The sequence below is a fragment of the Astatotilapia calliptera genome, chromosome 15 (assembly GCF_964374335.1).
Source record: "Astatotilapia calliptera chromosome 15, fAstCal68.1, whole genome shotgun sequence".
Lineage (NCBI taxonomy): Eukaryota > Metazoa > Chordata > Actinopteri > Cichliformes > Cichlidae > Astatotilapia > Astatotilapia calliptera.
The window spans coordinates 28,751,955-28,773,859 of record NC_137436.1 but is presented as its reverse complement, the minus strand read 5'-3'; the positions used below and the strand labels follow the sequence as shown (position 1 = coordinate 28,773,859).

General features: G+C 47.2%; 1 protein-coding gene across 4 annotated transcripts in view; it reads left to right on the top strand.

Annotated features, from left to right (window-relative positions):
- Nucleotides 1-21,905, top strand: part of tnfrsf21 (tumor necrosis factor receptor superfamily, member 21) — a 201,471-nt gene that overhangs the window by 102,161 nt on the left and 77,405 nt on the right. The window contains exon 1 of one of the 4 annotated variants that reach the window (XR_013901918.1): nt 3,325-6,121. The exons of the other annotated variants lie outside the window; for them this stretch is intronic. The gene's annotated coding sequence lies outside the window, so the exon portion shown is untranslated. Of the gene's footprint in view, nt 1-3,324; nt 6,122-21,905 lie in introns of those variants that run through there. 4 annotated transcript variants of the gene reach the window in all.

The window sequence follows — 21,905 nt, the reverse complement described above, 5'->3', positions numbered from 1 at the left end:
ATTACCCTCAGGGGTGATATAAGCTGGAGAAGAGCAGTGTGGAGGAGGAGGGAGAGGTTTCTGGTGGATTTCCTCTGTGCTGGTCAGAGCGTGCTACTGGCTTAGGTGTGGAACGGCCTGCTGCGTATGACCAGCCTTCTGGTGTGTGGCTCTTTGTGAGTAGTGTTTAACTGAGCAGTGATTGCCCATGAGTGACGGCGGCCTTCATTAGTTTGTGTGGCCTGCCTGGATATTGTTTGTTAGCAGCGTTGCTGTCTCTTTCTGTTGAAACCTTATTGTTGCTTTCTTTGTTGAGTGGTCATTACCACTTTGGGTTGACCTCCCTGATTTCTTATTATAGCAGCGGTGCTGTCTCCTTTTGTTGTTGCCATTTATATGATTATTGAGGTGTTTGCCTACAATAAAGATCTATTTTATGTTAAATACCTCTGCCTGGCGTTCTTTTCATTCCACCTGGATCTAACTGTTACTGTCCCCCACCCTCATCGCCTAGACTTTTATGTGGGGACGTAACAAAGTGGGGGCTCGTCCGGGATCGGAATGAAAGGAATTGGGTTGATTACAAGTGCGTACAGGTGTTTGTGTGTTGTGTGAAGGTCATTTGGCAACTGCTGCTCTCCCCGGCTAGCACAGGGGAGTGTCTAGCTGAGCATTTGCTCTTCCTTCGGACACTCGTTTTTTTGTTTTGCCTTTTTTATTTTCGGAGCAAACCCGGGTGGGGATTAATTCTCTGTTGGGGGTAGGCTTGTCGGTGCCTTTTGGCACTTGATGATTCGCCTTTAAAGTGGCCTCGAGCCTGGTACGCTCCAGAAGCTAGGACAGGCTAGATTCTGAGCAGGCAGGACTGGGGGGAGTGTGGGCTTTTCAATTAATGGTTGACTTTTTGACACAACACATTTCTCTTTCGCCTGTGTGTAGTTCTGTAGTGAAGGCATTGTGTGTGTGTGTGTGTGTGTGTGTGTGTGGCCTTTTAGTGGTTTGCTTGTGTTTTGGCAGGCCATTTTGGGTTTTCATGGCCACTTTTGATATTGCTGGGTTTACAGCAGAGCCGTCGCTTGCCCTGCTAGATGTTTGTAGGAAGAGGGATCTGCATGAGCTGGCTACACATTACGGGATCAGTGTCTCCACTGGTCTACGCAAAGCCGAGCTGAAAGCCGCTCTGGTGTCCGGGTTGTTGGAGAAGAGGGTGGTTGTAATGCAAGAACCTCCGAGCACACCCGGTCCGGCTGGACCAAGTGCGGCGCCTCCTGTTCGAGGCCAGGTTGTAGAACCAGCAGTGTCCACACCTATGGACCAGGGGTTGCCCGAGGGGGGGCCTATGACGCTGCCCCGTTTTGATCCACTCTCCATCCAGTCATCAGAGGGTTCTAAGCAGGATGCTAGGCTCAAAGTCCGTCTAGCTCGCCTCCAGCTGGAGAAGGAGCAGAGCGAGAGAGAGTTCCAGCTGAAGAGGGAGATAGAGCTTAGGCGTTTGGACGCAGAACTGGCTAGGGCTAGAGAGGTTGAGCTGATGAAAGTGGAGGCGGAGACGAAGGTCAAGCTGCGACAGCTGGAACTCCAGCAGGCCTCCACCCCTCCTGTGGTGGCTTCGCTGTCACATACAGACGTTCAGTTTGATGTAGGAAGGAATAGTCGTCTGGTCCCTGCATTTCGTGACACTGAGGTGGAGATTTATTTTGAATCGTTTGAGCGGATAGCGACAGCCTTGCGTTGGCCGCGGGATGTGTGGGCCATCCTGCTACAGTGCAAGCTGGTGGGCAAGGCGCAGGAAGTTTGTTCCTCGTTGTCCGCTGAATGCAGCTTGGACTACGACAAACTGAAAAGTGCAATCCTGTTAGCCTATGAACTAGTTCCCGAGGCTTACAGGCAGCGATTTCGGGGGCTGAAAAAGGTGCAGGGTCAATCCTTCCTGGATTTCGCAAGAGAAAAGAGTATCCTTTTTGATCGGTGGTGTATGGCCTGTAAAGCTGCAGACCTAGCTTCGGTACGGGAATTGATTCTCATTGAGGAGTTCAAAAATTGCGTCACCGAGCGGATGGCGGTATATCTGAATGAGCAGAAGGTCTCTACGTTGCAGCAGACCGCGACCCTGGCTGACGAGTTCGCACTCGTCCATAAAACCAGTGTTGGTAAGCATGAGCGACGCGACATACTAGCAAAGGCTAGTGGTGAGCAAGACACAAGGAGAGAGGTGCCTGTGCCTCGTCCCAGGTCAGACCGGAAATGTTTCTATTGTTTTAAATCCGGCCATTTAATAGCGGATTGCGAGGCCTACAGGCAAAGACAGCCAGTTTCAACACCACGTAAACCAAAAGGGATAGGGCTGATTAAAAACGCTTCTTCTGGTAGTAGACCACTTAGCACTGAAACGCCTGACGAATGTTTTAAACCTTTCATTTTCAAAGGAGCGGTGTCACTCTCTGGTAAGCCTGGAGATGGGCGTACTGTGACCATTCTACGCGACACAGGTGGTTCACAGTCCCTCATACTGGCTAGTGCACTTGCCTTTGATGAAAAGACCGCCAGCGGCACTGATGTTATTGTTAGGGGCGTTGGAATGACTTATGTGCCAGCCCCCCTCCATCAAATTTGGGTGCAGAGTGACCTAGTAAGTGGCATTTTTCCTGTAGCTGTGTGTCCTTGTTTCCCGATTGATGGTGTGGACTTCATAATGGGCAATGACATTGCAGGTGGGAAGGTTTATCCTGCCCCAGAGGTTACAAAGACCCCTGACCCAAGCCCCTTGCCAGATGTTTTAAACCGGCAGCACCCGGATGTATTTCCCGTAGGTGTTCTTACCCGGTCACAGGCCCATCGGCAGGGAGAAGTGGTTGACTTGTCAGGGTCAGTGGTCGGCTCTATGCTGGGGATGGATGTGATGCCCTCTGAGGAGGGGGAGGTGGGTCCTGATGCCAAGGAACTGGCTCAAGAAGTGGCTGAGCCTGCTCCTGAACCCGCAGCCCCCCCTCTCCTCACACGGGAGGCCCTTATTATCGCTCAGAAAGCAGACCCATCGTTAACCAAATGTTTTGCTGCCGTAGATGAGAGTGATCATCTGACAGGAGACAGGAAGCAGACATTTGTTGTATGTGATGGATTGCTAATGCGCAGGTGGACTTCAAAGCCAGGGGAGGACTGGAGTGTAGTCCAACAGATAGTGGTCCCGGCTAGTTTACGTCAGCACGTGCTACAGTTAGCCCATGACCATTCATGGTCAGGACATTTGGGGATAACTAAAACATATGACCGTATTCTGCAGCACTTCTTCTGGCCGGCAATGAAGACAGATGTTGCGAAGTACTGTAATATTTGTCATACGTGTCAACTGGTGGGCAAACCAAATCAAACTGTGCCCCCCGCCCCACTATGTCCAATACCAGCTGTTGGTGAGCCATTCGAGCATGTTTTGGTCGATTGTGTTGGTCCGTTGCCAAGAACACGAGCAGGCAATCAGTTTTTGTTGACCATAATGTGTTTGTCCACGCGGTTCCCCGAAGCAATTCCTCTGCGGAGGGTCACCACTGCAAACATTACTAAGACGCTAATCAAATTTTTCACCACCTTTGGTCTTCCAAAAACAGTGCAAACAGACCAGGGAACTAACTTCTTATCTCGAGCATTCAAACAGACTTTAGCTTCCCTGGGCGTCTCTCATTCTGTGTCTAGTGCTTATCACCCAGAGTCGCAGGGTGCACTTGAGCGTTGGCACCAAACACTTAAGGCTATGCTAAAAAAGTACTGCCATGACACGGGCAGAAGCTGGGATGAGGGTGTCCCCTTTGTACTGTTCGCAATACGCAATGTTAAGCAAGAGTCCTTAGGATTCAGCCCAGCTACACTTGTGTTTGGCCGCGAGGTGCGGGGCCCGCTAAAGATGTTGAAAGAGAGGTTCCTTAGTGGGGGTGCTCCAAAAACTAACGTGGCAGATTTTGTAAAGACATGTAAGGATCGTTGGCAACGTGCTACCTCATTAGCTAAAGAGGCCCTGTGTACTGCCCAGGCGTGCATGAAGACGTGGCATGACAGAAAGGCTGTGAAAAGGCATTTTCAGGCTGGGGACAAGGTTTTAGTGTTGCTACCGGTGCCTGGTTCTGCTCTTACGGCCCGTTTCGCGGGACCGTACGTCATAGTGAGGAAAGTGTCTGAGACAGATTATGTTCTCAGTACCCCAGAGCGCAGGAGGAAAACATGCCTGTGCCACATCAACATGTTAAAACCCTACCATGATAGGGAAACTCATGAGACTGTTGCCAGTGTGGCAACCTCCAGCTCTGTCTCCGCCACCGTGCTGAGTGTAGAGGCCAGTGCTGACGACGATCTGCATATACTTTCTGAGGGACAACAGTGTGGACGGTTGGCGAATTCAGCTTACTTAGCCGAAGTAACGGCCCACCTGTCTCATCTGTCCCCTTCACAAGGCGAAGATGTGCTTAATCTACTGCACTCCTACCCCTCTCTCTTTGGTGATGTGCCCTCGCGTACTAATGTTTGTGAACATGATATCGATGTTGGGGATGCAACCCCAATCAAACAGCACGCGTACCGCTGCCCTATGGGAAAGCGCGAGGTGATGAGGAAGGAGGTCAGTTATCTAGCGGAGAATGGTTTGGCGAAACCGAGTCACAGCCCTTGGAGCTCTCCATGTTTACTTACGCCCAAGTCTGATGGCACCCCACGTTTCTGCACCGACTACCGTAGGGTAAATGCAGTGACTGTCGCCGATTCTTTTCCACTTCCTCGTATGGAGGACTGCATTGACAACATAGGTCCTGCCACATTTATTTCCAAACTGGACCTTCTTAAAGGATATTGGCAAGTGCCTTTGACCCCCAGAGCCTCTGACATTTCTGCATTTGTCACACCCGACCATTTCATGCAGTACACCGTGATGGCGTTTGGCATGAAAAACGCTCCGGCCACATTTCAGCGGTTGATGCAGCTGGTTGTAGGAGACGTGCCTCAATGTAATGTGTACTTGGATGATGTGGTGATATACACAGCCACGTGGGAAGAGCATGTGGCCATCCTACGATCAGTATTTCAGCGACTGGCTGACGCCTCGTTGACTCTAAATCTCGCTAAGTGCGAGTTCGCCAAAGCGACAGTCATGTACCTGGGGAAACAGGTGGGTTTCGGGCGGGTACGCCCAGTGGAGGCAAAAGTCGAGGCTATCCTCAGCTACCCGGCCCCAGCCACTAGGCGGGAGTTAAAACGGTTCCTGGGCATGACTGGATACTACCGCTGTTTTTGCAAGAACTTTGCGGTAGTTGTGGCCCCTTTGACAAGGCTATGTAGCCCCAAAGTCCCTTTTGAGTGGTCAGGGGAATGCCAGCACGCATTCGAGTCTGCAAAATCCCTCCTTTGCAGCGCCCCAGTTCTGGCTGCCCCTAACTTCTCTCAGCCTTTCAAGCTGGAAGTCGACGCCAGTACCACCGGAGCTGGTGCGGTGCTATTACAAGACGACGCAGAGGGTGTGTGTCACCCAGTCTGCTACTACTCTGTAAAGTACAAGCGCCATCAGCTAAACTATTCCACCATAGAGAAAGAGGCTCTAGCGATGCTGATGGCCTTGCAGCACTTCACTGTGTATGTGGGCTCTAGCTCCTTTCCGGTAACGGTGTATACAGATCACAACCCCCTCACTTTCCTCCAGCGCATGTACAACCACAACCAACGACTAATGCGCTGGGCTTTGCTGGTGCAGGATTATGATCTGGTTATCCAGCACAAGAAAGGGACTGAAAATCTGGTGGCTGATGCACTCTCACGCAGTGCATAGTGATGAGTTTCTTCTGTGTTTTGTATAGTGTGGATTTAGGGTGGGGGGAATGTTACATCCTGGGAGGCTGTGGGAGTGTGTGGGCGTGGTGTTGTCTTCTCTCTCTCCTCCTCCTTCGTTCTGGCCCCTCCCCTTGTCTCTCTCTGCCCCTGCCCTCTCCTTTAGGTCACACCTGCTGCTCATCTGCTCTCGTTACAACCAATTACCCTCAGGGGTGATATAAGCTGGAGAAGAGCAGTGTGGAGGAGGAGGGAGAGGTTTCTGGTGGATTTCCTCTGTGCTGGTCAGAGCGTGCTACTGGCTTAGGTGTGGAACGGCCTGCTGCGTATGACCAGCCTTCTGGTGTGTGGCTCTTTGTGAGTAGTGTTTAACTGAGCAGTGATTGCCCATGAGTGACGGCGGCCTTCATTAGTTTGTGTGGCCTGCCTGGATATTGTTTGTTAGCAGCGTTGCTGTCTCTTTCTGTTGAAACCTTATTGTTGCTTTCTTTGTTGAGTGGTCATTACCACTTTGGGTTGACCTCCCTGATTTCTTATTATAGCAGCGGTGCTGTCTCCTTTTGTTGTTGCCATTTATATGATTATTGAGGTGTTTGCCTACAATAAAGATCTATTTTATGTTAAATACCTCTGCCTGGCGTTCTTTTCATTCCACCTGGATCTAACTGTTACTGTCCCCCACCCTCATTGCCTAGACTTTTATGTGGGGACGTAACAAATGATCTGCTAGGGAGTGTGGGGGGGCCACAGCCCCGTCCTCCAGGGTGTGAAGCGGGTATGGAGGAGATCAAAACTCTAGACATCCAGAGGCCCCCAGAACACAAGAGACCATGGAAGACCAACAGAGGGGCAGCCGCGCCACTGTTCCAGTAAGAGCTGAGGAGAGTCCCAGATGAGGGCTCGCCCAGCAGCCGCGGAGCAGAAGTCAGGGGGAGTTGCAGTGACGCGCCTGTGAGCTCCGCCGGCCCCCAGCCGTGCCTGAGTGACCGAGCCCCAGGCCGAGAGGCCGGGGGCACCCCACCTCCAAAGGGGCCCGAGCGAGCCCCAGGCCCCAGGCCCCGACAAGCGGCCGCCAAGGAGTGAGCCGGTGTGTACCCGGACGCCCACCCCCAGACACAAAGAACCACCAACACACCGACACCTGAGGGAGTCCGCCACCGGCAGGGGAAGTGGTGGTGGGTGGAGATAGGCCTCCAAACCTTGGAGGGCCTGAGGTGTCCCCAGAGAGGTGGCGTCTGATACCCAACCTGACATATAGACACAGACATACAGGCACACACAGACACAAACATCCATTCCCACCCTCATGCTCTCATATGCACTCACTCCACACTCAACCAACGTGGAGACAGACATAAAGAGACGCTGTACACACAATCACACTCCCCAAGCGTACTCTACAAACCGGGTCTAGGTACCCTTGCCCCTGGAGGGGGGAATTGCACCCAGACCCAGGTGGTGTTACCCTTTTCCCTGCGGTGGGGAGAGGCAGACCACCCCGACTCCGCAGCAGCAGGGAGGCCCCACACCCCAGACCGCAGTCGGACGGCCAACTCCTCCTACTAGCCCTCCTGCTCCAGCAGGCCGCAGAGAATGGGGGTGGGAGAAGACTCCAAACCTCCCTCCACCCGCTCATTGTAGTGTTGATGCATATGTGTTCTAAGGTGCAATTAAAACCCAGGAGGGCATGGAGCTACCTGCCAAGGAGCAGCAGGTAAGCGCATAGTCCCTCCTGCTAGCCCTCAATGACTAAGTGTATTTAAAATTGAGAGGTGGGCAACGACGTCAGGGGTGAGGTATACACCCTGATGGTAATTTGGACTCCGTGATTGTGCCCACCCCCAAGATCCTATATGTATGTGTAATGAGAGTGTGAATAATGTGAATGTCTAAGTTGTGGGATAAAATTGAGGCAGAGGCAGCCAGAAGGGGACGGGGGGGGGTAGCCTCCTCTGCACCCTGGTGACATACCCCCACTCCAAGGCCCTGCATGTGTGGGTGGTTGTGGAGGAGCGGGAAGAGGGAGGCAGCTGGAGATGGGGAGGGAAGGAAGGGAGGGGCAAGTGACCCCTCCCTGGGGCCAGCTCCCCCGCTGACCCCAGTAGGCACTCCCACCCTTCGCGACCCGCCAGGGAAGGGGGGCCCAGGCCCATCAGACCGGGGCCCAGTGCAGTAGCGCCCTCCGGCTCCACAGAGCCCTGGACAGTCCACCCACCCCACCATCCACACATCTTCCAGACTACATAAGACGGTAAACGCCCAGGCTGAGATCTTCCTCCACCTCTCCGGTATCTCCCCCTCCTGCAAAGAGTTCCTGAAGAGAAGAAAGCTCTTGCAAGATGTGACCATCCCCCCCACCAGTTGAAGAGCCCCCTAGGCGGCTCGACGCACCGGCGGCACCCTGCTCCAGGGCCGGGCCCCCATGCACCCACCCGCCCACAACCCCGGCAACACACCAACCAGGACCCAAGCCCCCGAGGCCCGGCCCGGGCCCCAGCCCAGAGACGGAGCGCCCCCAGAACCTCACGCCCATCCCGGACCCACCCAGGGCCAGCCAGGTTGCCAGGTCAGTAACCCACGTCCGTCAACACAGACCCTCCCCTAGCCCCGCTGCACGCAGCCGCGAGGAAACAGTCACCTGAGAGCCAACAGAGCCCCCAACCGGACGTGACCGCTACCCCGGGTTGAGCCCCCCAAGGAAGATGCCTCCGGGGAACCCCCCGACGCCCTAAGCCTGTCCCTACCCCCTCACCAATCACAACAGTGAAGGCGGGACCAAACTATGACCCCCCACCCCCACTAGGTGATGGAGCTGATAAAAGGGGCCCAGAGCAATTGATCTAATGTGGTGGCAGAGGCTGTGTCAAGACTAATGTAATCTAATAGATAATTTCTGTATTGGTTAGAATTAAGATTATTTTTATTTTTCCAGTTCATGAGGACTGTTTTCTTGGCTATGCATAGGGCAGTGAAGATCATATGGGCTATATTCTTTTCTGAAGTGACATTATCTAAGCTGCCCAGTAGACACACTAAGGGGGAAGTTGGAATGTTACATTTCAGACACTTTGATAAGTATTCACATATCTCGCGCCAAAACTTTTGCACTGGTGGACAGAACCAAAGAGCGTGGATGTAATTGTCTGGTGTATTGCCTTGACAGTGTGAGCAGTTGTTGGAAGATGTAAAGCCCATCTTGAACATCCGATGACCTGTATAGTGCACTCTATGAAGTATTTTGTATTGTATTAATTGCAGACTGGGATTTTTAATTAATTTAAAAGTTTTTAAGCAAATCTGAGACCAGAAGTTTTGGTCTAGGTTGACTGATAAATCTGCTTCCCACTTTGCAGTAGGAAGGGATATTGATTCATCTAATTTAGAGAGTGTTCTGTATATTTTAGATAATAATTTGGGGGATTTAAGAGTAAGAAAATGTGCCGCACTTAGTGGTGTTTGTAATTCAACTTGACTGAGGTTAAATTTCTTTTTTACTATGGATTTAATTTGTTGATATTCTAAAAACCTTGTCTTGTTGATCCCATATTGTTCAACTAGTCTGTCAAATGGAATAAATTCTGTTCCCTCTAATATATGTTCTAAGTATTTAATTCCTTTACAACTCCATTCTGGGAAATTAATCATATTATTGTTTTGTAATATGTCAGGGTTATTCCAGATAGGTGTACGTTTGCATGGGATTAATGAAGACTCCGTTATTTTTAGAAACTCCCACCATGCTGTTAGAGAAAAGCTGATGTTGATACTTTTAAAGCATTCATGTCTTTTGATGTTTGAGCTAATAAATGGTAGGTCTGAAATCTCTAGATCCTTGCATAGTGCCTGTTCAACATCTAGCCAGGGCTCAACTAAGAAGGTATGTTTTAACCATTCTGAGATGAACTGAAGCCTGTTGGCTAAGAAGTATTGGTGAAAATTAGGCAGATCTAATCCTCCTCTATCCTTGGTTCTTTGTAGCGTTTTTAAGCTAATACGCGGGGGTTTATCTTTCCAAAGGAATTTGGAAATATATGAATCCAGAGATCTGAACCAATCTTGTGATGGTTTGTTAGGGATCATCAAAAATAAGTAATTTATTTTTGGCAAGATCATCATTTTTATAGTGGCGACCCTTCCCATGAGTGATATGGGTAAAGATTTCCATCTAGTCAGATCGCCTTCTACTTTCTTTAGAAGTGGGATGTGGTTTAGTTTAGTTAAGTCTGAAAGCTTAGGAGAGACATTAATACCTAAATATTTAATATTTCCGGATTGCAGTGGGGCAGAGGAAGAATTATGGAAGGAGCAGTTAATGGGGAGAACTGTAGATTTTGGCCAGTTAATTGAATAATCTGAAACTCTTGAAAACCAGTTTATTAAAGTAATTACCTCAGAGAGGTTGGTTTGTGTGTTTTGCAGAAAAAGCAACACATCATCCGCATAGAGACTGATTTTATGTTCTATGTTCTTACATTTTATGCCCTTAATTGTTGTAGCCTGTCTAAATGCTGCTGCTAGAGGTTCGATAAAAATTGCAAAAAGTGAAGGGGAGAGTGGTCTGGTGCCCCTCAGGAGACAGAAGCTGGAGGATGTCTGGTCATTTGTTCTGATACGAGCCGTTGGGGAATTGTATAATATTCTTATCCAGTTTATGAAAGAGTTTCCAAAACCAAATTTGTGTAAAGTTGCGAATAAAAATTTCCAATTAACTCTGTCAAATGCTTTTTCTGCATCTAGAGATAATATTATGGTTTCGATGTTTTTATCGTATGAGTAGTCTATTAAATTAAGTAATCTACGAGTGTTTGCTGAGGAGTGCCGACCTTTTATGAAACCAGTTTGGTCAGGATGAATTAAGAGGGGGGTCATTTTCTCTAATCTCTTTGAGAGAGCTTTGCAGATTATTTTAAGGTCTACATTTAAAAGAGAAATTGGACGATAGCTTGAGGGAAATAAAGGGTCTTTGCCTGGTTTTAGCAGGAGACTAATGTTGGCAGAATTCATATTTGGTGGTAGTCTGCCCTTTTCCTCGATTTCCTGCAACATGCTGTGGAATACTGGTGCCAAAATTGTCCAGAATTCTTTGTAGAATTCTGCAGGGAAGCCGTCTGGACCTGGAGCCTTATTATTGGGCATACTTATCAGGGCTTCCTGGAGTTCACTTGGCGTCAGTGGCGAATCCAGTTCCATTGCTTGACTGTCTAGTAATTTTGGAAGAGTTACGTTGTCAAGAAACACATCAATTTCATTTTTAGATGGGTTTATTTGTGGTGAGTATAAAGTTTCATAGAAATCCCTAAAAATGTTGTTTATTCTTCCAGGATCATATATTGTGTTCCCCGATAAATCTTTAGCAGCACATATAGTTGTTTTTTCTTTATTTATTTTTAGCTGGTTAGCTAGAAATCGACCTGATTTGTTACTGTGTTCAAAATTCTGCAAGCGAAGTCTTTGTATAAGGAATTGTGTTTTTTTATTAATAGTTTCATTTAATTCTAGTTTTGTTTTGCATATTTTGTTCAATGTTTCCTGATCTTGGTGGGACGCGTAGGCTTCTTCTAGTGATTTGATGTTTTTTTCTAATTCCTGAATATTTTTGTTTTCTTCTTTCTTTTTGTGTGATGAGAAAGAAATTATTTTACCTCTCATCACAGCTTTCCCTGCTTCCCATAGAACAGAAGCAGATATTCCGGGAGTGTCATTAAAGTCTAAATATGAAGTCCATTCCTTTTTAAAGTATTTAATAAAGTCTTCATCTTTAAGTAGTGATATATTAAATCTCCAGTTTTTACTTGGCGTTGTATTATTCTTGTGCATTAGTGTTAAAGATACAGGAGCATGATCGCTGACAGCTATAGGATGAATCTCAGTGTCTGAAATGTCACACAGCAGTGAGCTGCTGACCAAAAAATAATCCAGACGAGAGTAAGAGTGATGAACATGCGAGAAAAAAGTATATTCCTTACTGGTGGGGTGAAGAGAGCGCCATGCATCGCAAAGACCAAAGTCGTTCATATACTGTTTGATTATATTTGTGGACTGCCAATTACGCTGAGTTCCTGTTGTGTTGAGCCTATCCATTTCTTCATTTAGTCCAAGGTTGAGGTCACCGCCAAGAATGAGTGTGCAATCAAGGTGTTCAGAGAGTGCACTAAAAAAACCGTGGAAGAATGAGGGTTCATCAACATTTGGACCATATATACTAACAATACATAGTTTTTTGTTCAATATTGATAGTTTAATAATTAGAAATCTACCCTCTGGATCTATAACTGTATCGAGTACTGTAAAATTAACATTTTTATGTATTAAAATTGCTACTCCCCGTTGTCTAGAATTATAACCGGCTGCAAACACGTTAGGAAACTCAGGTGTTTTAAGTTCATTTAAACCTGTGACAGGTTTGTGAGTTTCTTGTAATAAAACAATATCTGCTTGTAGTTTTTTAAGCTGGTTAAATATTTTTAACCTCTTTCCTCTGGTGCCAGCTCCATTTACATTCCATGTGACAAACCTCAGCATGCCCTTAATTGTGCGTGTATGTCTAATGATGTATGCTGGGTGTTTCGTTTAGACAGGTGGAGAGAATATGGAAACATCCCTTGTTTGTAAATAGAAAGAGAAAAAGAAGTGTGGTGAGAGACTCCATAAGTCTGACTATGTGTGTGAATATACACTAATATGAACAAGCGTGGCTTGCTTATGTGTCCTGCAAGTCTGTGCGTGCTGTGAGGCTGTTGTGAATGTGCTGCCGTTGAGCTGATGTGTTTGCGTGATCGTGTTGTGAAAATATGGAGAAATTGAGGGTGTTGTTTGTAGGTGAGTGGGGAAGTAGGTGACCACAGCAGTGAAAGACAAGAGAAAGAAAGAAACCACATGAACTGTGAGCGACAACAAAAAAAAAAAGAAACGAAACGGAAACATTCCAATTAAAGCAATGACGGAGGGTGACGGTGTTATATCTGCTATGACATCATATTGATATTACTAGCTTAAACTCATGTTAAAGGAGAAAGTGTGAGTGAATAAGAAAAGAGTGTAGCGGGTTCTTATCTGGAGTGCAGTTAATATAACCACGGTGTGGTGCCGAGGTCGCGGTAAAGCTGTCCGTCCACGTAGAGCCGGTCCACGGCGATGACAGCACGGGAGCCTTTCTGGATGAAGCTACGTCGAACTGGGAACAGGACCTTGCGTCGTTCCAGGATCTCTTTGGGGAACTGGTCGTTCACGCTGAAGTCCGTTCCTTTCAGCTCTCTGCCGCGACTCTTCACCTATTCCTTCTGTTTGAATTGACTGAATTTGGCCACAATAGGCCGTGGTCTCCCGGTCCGCGACCGCGCGCCCCCCAAGCGATGTACTCTATCGAAGTCGATGTTCTTTACGGTGTCCTCCGGCAGCTTCAGGTGGATTTTAATGAAGTTTTTCACCGTTGCCTCTGCGTCCTCTCCGGCAGTTTCTGGAATACCAGAAAACACAAGATTATCTCTCATGCTACGGGCTTGTAGATCGATAACGGACTCTTTTATTTTTTTATTTTCAATGTTTAGCTGGGTCACGTTATCGGTGAGAGATTTAACCGACTCTCGTAGCGTGGCATTTTCAGCGGCAAGCGTTTCCACCTGCTGCTGGCTGAATTCCAGGGATTCTCTCAGAGATTTAAATTCCCGGTGTAAAATCTCCACCAGGGACAGCCTCGCATCGAAACTGGACAATCGCTTGTCGATTGACTCCAGGATTTCTGCGATGTCTTTGCCGGCAGGCGATGTTGTACCGGGGGAGTCTGCCGGGCGACTTCTCTTCGATGACGGCGTCTCGATTTTGGCCGGGGAAGATGCACTCTGGGCCTTATGCATTACTAAATCTTGAAAACAGCGGTCGATGTAATCTTGGAGAGCGTCTAAACTCTCCCCGTTGTCCTCCAGGGTGTTAGAGATGATAAAACAGATGTTGTTAGTTATATGACAATTGATTAGTATATTTGGTAATACTGAAGCTTGGAAAACCTTTGTTAAACTCTATGCTACCATTTGCTTTTTCTCCGCCAAAATCTCCGGCGTCTGACGTCACCTACAACATCACTTCCGTCACTTACCGTTCCCTCCGTCACTTACCGTCAACTTCAGCGGGGGAGTCCTCTTCCTTACATTTCCTCCTCCCTCTCTTAAGCGCGAAGTGCTTCAGTCCTCTGTCATCCTAGATAAACAATCAGCAACCACATTTGACTTCCCCGGCCTATACTGGACCGTAAAGTCATAAGGCTGCAGAGACAGGTACCATCCTGCAATGCGGGCATTCGCATCCCTCATGCGGTTCAACCACTGGAGGGCACGATGATCAGTCTCCAGAGTGAAGTGACGTCCCAGAAGATAATACCTCAAGGCCTCAATAGCCCATTTCATGGCCAAGCACTCTTTCTCCACCGTCGAGTACCTCGTCTCCCTGTCGAGTAGTTTCCGACTCAGAAACACCACAGGCCTTCTTTCACCATCCACCTCTTGCTGAAGGACAGCACCAAGGCCAACTCCCGAAGCATCAGTTTGCAAGATGAATGGCTTGTTGAAGTCTGGACTGTGTAGAACTGGATGTGTGGAAACTGCTTCCTTGAGGTCTCTGAATGCTTGCTCACAGTCTTCCGTCCAACGCACTTTGTTAGGGGCTGAGCCTTTTGTGAGGTTATTAAGTACAGTGGATCGCTCTGCAAAAGAAGGTATGAATTTCCGGTACCAGCCTACTAGACCCAGAAAACCTCTCACCTTCCTTTTAGTTGTCGAAACTGGGAAGGACTGAATTGCTTCAATCTTTCCAACCTGCGGCTTTATCTTCCCAGAGCCAACTACAAAGCCCAAGTACTCCACTTCTCTCTTGGCTATGGAGCACTTCTTGGGATTGATAGTCAGTCCAGCCATTCTGATGGAGTGTAGCACCTTCTGTAGGTGAATGACATGCTCTTCCCAGGACTGGCTGTACACCACCACGTCATCCAGATATGCTGCAGAGAATGCTGACACATCTCTCAGTACATGGTCCATTAATCGTTGGAATGTCGCTGGTGCATCTTGAAGACCAAATGGCATGACTTTAAATTGGTACATACCAAACGGAGTTTTGAAGGCTGTCAGCTCTCTTGCTTCTGGTGCCAAAGCCACTTGCCAGTATCCTTTACACAAATCAAGTGTTGTAATGTACGTTGCTGATCCAACTCTCTCCAGCAGGTCATCCACCCTGGGCATTGGGTAGGGATCAAACTTGGATACTGCATTCAAATATCTGAAATCAATACAGAATCTCAGGGTGTCATCTTTCTTTGGTACCAAAACAATCGGGCTGCACCACTCACTACTTGACACCTCAATGATTCCCAGGTCCAACATCAGTTTTATTTCTTTCTGCAGCACTGGCACCAACCGTTCTGGAATTCTGTAGCTCTTTTGTCGAACGGGTGCATCCTCCTTCACCCGTATCTTATGCTGAACCAGTGATGTGAAACCTGGTGTTTCTCGAAAGAGCTGTGGGTCCACGAGTGGTTTTATATCAGCCTGCTCAGTAGGAGACAAATGAGAAAGGTCAACTGAAGCACAAACTTGAATGTTAGTTGGAAAGAACTTCTCAGTCACCTCCTCATCCTTAACTGAACGCACCAGTAACTGATAGACCGGCTCTTGTCGGCTGTGGAATTCCTTCAACAAGTTCACGTGAAATGTCTGATATTTTTTAACTCTTTCTGGCATATTCAGCTCATAAGTGACTTTACTCACTTGTCTGACGATCTCGTATGGTCCATGCCATTTTGTCAGCAACTTGTTATCGCTGGTGGGAAGCAATAACAGTACTTTCTGACCTGGAAGGAAGACCCTATCCCTGGCCTTCTGATCATACCAAGTCTTTTGATGTTTTTGTGCAGCTTTCATGTTGTCTTGCATCAATGATGCCATTTTCTCCAACCTCTCTCTCATGATGATGACGTAGGCTGCGATGTTTTCGCCCTCTGCTTTGGATTCCTCCCAGCAGTCCTTAAGCAGATCCAGGGGGCCTCTCACTTGGCGACCGTATAAAAGTTCAAAAGGCGAGAAGCCAGTGGAAACCTGCGGGACCTCCCGGTAGGCGAACAGAAGGTATGGCAGCCATTGATCCCAGTCAGCACCTGTGTCAGAGACAAACTTGCGCAGCATACTTTTGAGAGTCTGGTTGTATCTCTCCACTAGCCCGTCTGTTTGGGGGTGATACGGGGTGGTCTTAAGTCCCTTTATCCCTAACAGCTTATAAACCTGCTGCAAAAACTTTGATAGAAAGTTCGTTCCACAATCCGTCAGAATTTCTCTTGGTATGCCTACCCTAGAGAAAAGCTGCAGAAGACAATTAGCAATGTGACGAGCTTTAATTGATCTGAGTGGGAAGGCCTCAGGAAACCGTGTTGCATAGTCACATATGACTAATATGTAGCGATGACCTGTGGAGCTCCTCTCTAAAGGGCCCACGATATCCATGCCTAGCCTCTCAAACGGTGTTTCAATAATTGGCAGCGGTTGCAACTGGGCTCGTGCTACTCCTTTACCTGAGGTCAACTGACATTTTTCACAGGAACGGCAAAACTCAGAAACCTGGACATACATCCCTGGCCAAACAAAACGGCTGCTGATCCTATTCAGTGTTTTGTGAAAAGCCATATGACCTGCCCATGGAATTGAATGACCCAAATCCATAACTTTGTCTCTGAACTGTTGTGGGAGTGCCACAGCTTCGCACTTCCCCTTTCTCTGGTACAAGATGCCTCCTTTAATCAAGTAAACAGTGTCTGCAAGACAGCTTACCTGACCTTGACTAGCCCCCTCTACCTCGGTTACCTTCTCAAACCAGGGTTTTAGAGTAGGGTCGCTTCTTTGGAGTGCACCTAAATCTGAGGGAACATCAAACTCAAGTTGGTTATTTGGCTTAGGGAACAATGCTGTACCTTTTCCCCCTGAGCCTTTGAACTTTTCTTGTCTTTTCTGAGCCCTAGACTTCCTAATCTTCCCTGGCTCCGTTTCGAGAGACTCCTCAAAAAAGGGTAGTTCTTGCATCATTTCCTTTGCACTTTGTGCTCTTGTGACTACATGACAGGATTTAAATGGCTCAACTGTCATATCTAGAGGAAGTGAGCTTCCAGATTCATCACCTAAGCCTTGAATGTCTTTCTCAGCACTCACTTGAGGGTCATAATCCGACTGATGTATTAGATCAAAAAGAGTGGGGGTGTCATTACCAAGTATCACTGAATATGGCAAACTGGGAACAACAGCTATCACTAACAAGTAAGTTTGACCTCCTACTGTCAGGTAAACCTCAGCAGTGGGGTGCCTGTGTTCGTCTCCATGCACACAACTTATTGTAGCCCCAACCCCACTTAGCTTTTCTCCTGAAATTATGCTAGAGTGTACAAGAGTTTGGAAGCACCCAGAGTCAAGCAAAGCTTCCTCTTTACGCCCATTAATTAAAACAGGGACAGTACAAGCTTTCTTTCCTACTGGCTCTGTGGCTGGTCTTGGAACTGCACATAAAAGAGATGGTTTTGACTTAAGTGCAGGGCAAAATTGTTGTGTATGGCCAAAGTTATGACAGTGATAACATTTAATATCCTGAACTGAAGACTTAAAGGATTTCTTCACATTGTGAGGTCTATGGGAAGGGAGCTGCCTAGAACTAGAAAGATTTCTAGCCTGAACTTGACCAGAACCCTGTTCACCCCCAATGGACTTACTTGGTTGGGCGTAGTGGGTCTCCCGGCTGAAGTAGGTGCTCTTGCTTCCTTTTCTGGCTGAAGTGAAAACCTCTGCGAGGCTAGCTGCTTCCTTTGCAGTCTTCGGGTCATGCTCACGTATCCAAATCTCCAGCTCTGGATTAACCATTCTCAAAAACTGCTCCAGAATTATCTGCTCAGATATTTCTTCTACAGTTGATTTTTCAGGTTTAATCCATCTTGAAAACAGGTCTTTCAATCTTACATAAAGTTCACGTGGTGTCTCACCTGGTTCAACTTTCGAAGATCTGAAGCGGCATCTGTAGGTGTCAGCAGTGATCTCATATTTTACCAGAATTGCCTCTTTCACCTTATCATAATTCTCCGAGTCTGTTAAATCCATAGGAATGTAGGCTGTGCGGGCTCTACCTGTCAACAGGGGAACCAGACGAATAGCCCACTCATCTCTGGGCCATCGACACACGTTTGCCATTCTTTCAAACGTAGTCAGAAAATGTTCAATGTCATCTTCTGGTGACAGAGGAAAAAGTTTTGGTTCAATTAAAGACCTGGACCCACTGGCCACTGGAATGTCTTCACCATTGAATCCAAGTTCTTGTTCTTCAGATGTTGTAGGGGGCGCTGGCGCCTCTGGTGGGTCAGGCTTATCAGTTACAGCGTTAACTTGTAGCTGGATTTGCTGAAATTGATGCTGCATGCCTTTCCACCTTTGCTCCTGACGTGACAAATCCTTCTCCCACTTTTGGTCTCTGGCTGCTTGAGACCGCATAAGAGATTTCACCAACCCTGTCAACTCCTCCAATTTGTTCTCAGGGCTTGTTGCTGCCATGGCCTCTAGCTCAGATGAAGCTCCAACTCCTTCATCAGGCTGCTCCTCTTGGCCTGGCTTTCTTCCACCTCTTGTCATCATCTTCTCACTGTGGCATGAGTGACACACTCCTGACACCACTTGTAACAGGGCAGCCCTTAGCGGCTGGAAACACAGTGAGACAGACCAAGGAAAGTGTAGTGGAACAAAGTATTTATTTGCTATATGGCTCTCCTTAAAACAATTAACTTGTCGAGCTTCTTCACAGCACAAAAATCCATCCTCTAATGACAACTGGCAGCCTTAAATACACTGAACAAAAATATAAACGCAACACTTTTGTTTTTGCTCCCATTCCCCATGGGATGGACGTAGAGACCTAAAATTCATTCCAGATACACAATATAACCATCCCTCCCAAACAGTGGTCACAAATCAGTCCAAATGTGTGGTAGTGGGCACATCTGCTATATTGAGATAATCCATCCCACCTCACAGGTGTGCCACATCAGGATGCTGATCTGACATCATGAGTAGTGCACAGGTGTACCTCAGACTGCCCACAACAAAAGGCCACCCTGGAATGTGCAGTTTTTTGCGCTATTGGGGGTCTGGGGACCCAGAACCGGTCAGTATCTGGTGTGACCACCATTTGCCTCATGCAGTGCAACACATCGTCGCATGGAGTCTATCAGATTGTCAATTGTGGCCTGTGGAATGTTGGTCCACTCCACTTCAATGGCTGTGCGAGGTTGTTGGATATTCGTGGGAACTGGTACACGCTGTCGTATACGCCGGTCAAGCACATCCCGAACATGCTCAATGGGTGACATGTCCGGTGAGTATGCTGGCCATGCAAGAACTGGGACATTCTCAGCTGCCATCTGCCCTGAACAATGTGAACCATGATTCATCCGTGAAGCGCACACCTCTCCAACGTGCCAGATGCCATCGAATGTGAGCATTTGCCCACACAAGTCTGTTACGGCGACGAGCTGGAGTCAGGTCAAGACCCCGATGAGGACGACGGGCATGCAGTTGAGCGTCCCTGAGACGGTTTCTGACAGTTTGTGCAGAAATTGTTTGGTTGTGCAAACCAATTGTTCCAGCAGCTGTCTGGGTGGCTGGTCTCAGACGATCTTGGAGGTGAACCTGCTGGATGTGGAGGTCCTGGGCTGGTGTGGTTACACGAGGTCTGCGGTTGTGAGGCCGGTTGGATGTGCTGCCATATTCTCTGAAATGCCTGTGGAGACGGCTTATGGTTGAGAAATGAACATTCAATGCACGGGCGACAGATCTGGTTGACATTCCTGCTGTCAGCATGCCAATTGCACGCTCCCTCATTGCTTGTGGCATCTGTGGCATTTTGCTGAGACAAAACTGCACATTCCAGGGTGGCCTTTTGTTGTGGGCAGTCTGAGGTACACCTGTGCACTACTCATGATGTCAGATCAGCATCCTGATGTGGCACACCTGTGAGGTGGGATGGATTATCTCAATATAGCAGATGTGCCCACTACCACACATTTGGACTGATTTGTGACCACTGTTTGGGAGGGATGGTTATATTGTGTATCTGGAATGAATTTTAGGTCTCTACGTCCATCCCATGGGGAATGGGAGCAAAAACAAAAGTGTTGCGTTTATATTTTTGTTCAGTGTATGTTCAGCTGTCACAGACTTAACCATTATTCCACTCTCAGGTAAATTCTTAAATCCCAACCTTCCACCACAGTATACAATATATCAATAAGAATAAATAAATACATAAATACATTTTCACATTTACATATTAATAAATACTTCACACTTTAATGTTACACCAAACCCAATATTATAAAAACCCAGAAACCCAAGCACAAAAAGATTCACCACACTCTCTTTACCAATGGTCTCTCCCGGAACCTTTAAATGGTGTCTGGACCCCCGGGGAAACATTTGCCCAAACACCTTGAAGAGGACACAGGCAAGAAAGGTGAGTAATCATTAACTTACAAACACTTATTTGCACCACTTTTATCCCTAGATTTCACACACACATTTGCATTAGTTTTCCTTATTGGTAAACCTTAATCACAATCTCAATCACCATTCTTCTCTCCTGACAGACAACCACCACATTCCTTGATGAGGAGCAGCTGTGCAGGATCTGAAACAAGGCTACCAACTGATTTTAAAATTCCCAATAAATAGTCAATAAATATTTAAACTTCTTGTGTGCAAATCCATGCTTAAAGTGCAATGCTCATAAAGTGCTTGATAAGGTGCTTTTAATAAAGTGAAAGGTGTGCTCTAAAGTGCTATACAGACAATACAATATAAATAAATGCAGTAAGGGAGTCCTCTTCCTTACATGTCAAAACATTAGTATAGGAACAATTATAACTAATTATTTCACACTGATGTTTAATCTTATTCATTAAAACTTACTCTCAATCACTCCCATCATGCTGACAATCCTCGCTTTATTGGTAACTAGAACAGCCTCATCAAGTTTTGGGTGCTCTGGGCACACCTGGCACAACGTTTCACATGGAAAGAGCTGTTTCTGATGATCCATTTTCTGTGAGATGACATTTTCTGGAAGAGATCCAGGAATTTTTTTCTCTTTAAAAATATAGCGTATACTCCTTTCGACGGCAGCATTGTCCTCAAAGGAAGAACTCTCCTGAGTCGTCTGTGATGGGGTGCTTGATGATAGTGGTACAGTTGATTTGAAGATGTCTCTCTGTATCTGGAAGAGATGCCATTTAGCTATGTTTTTATGAGGACATGATATTCTTGGCTTTGTACAAACACAATGCCAGGTGTTCTTCAGAGCATTGTAAGTCACAAATATTCTGCCAAGACGGCAGAAACTGTGTATTTCCGGCTCAATTACAGACAAACAGATCTTTGTTGAGGATCCACCAAAATCCACCCTCACACAAAGTGGAGCATGTGCCATCTGGGCAGCTTTCTGTCTCTTTATGCATGTAGCAGCTTTGGCCTCTCCAAAAAATTGAAGGTCCACCATTTCCATCATGATGTGCTCTTGAAGAAAAACCTCCTTTACAGTTTCTCGGCAGTAATCTAGTGAGCGAAGGTGCTCACATAAACTGAAGCCTAGTCCGCTCCGCTGGGCTAGCAACTGGTATTGCTGACATTCCTCCAGCTCACATCTGATATTGTGAGACATCCCCCATGTTTTCCTCTGAACGTGAACTGGCACAGAAAACCCATGGCCAGTTCTCTGCACAGCAAATAACCCTGTAGTTTCATCTACACAAACACTGCAGATGACTGGCCAGGCAAACATCTATTGATTGGTTGGAGTGCTTCCTCATCATGTGAGCCTTGTAGTTTTTGGTACGAAGAATAAGGCCACAGTGAGGGCATGTCATTTTCATGGACTTTCCATCAGCTGCAATTTTATTGAGCACAGAGGGTAGAGCATATGAATGTTCTAACAAAGATTCAGAAAATGGTTCAGATACCGAAGACAAAACCTTGGGGGGGAGACGGGGCTCCTCGAAGCGTACTGCCGGAGGAATACGGGTCTCCTCGGAGAGTTCAGCGGGGAGCAGTCCTGATAATGATGGCTGA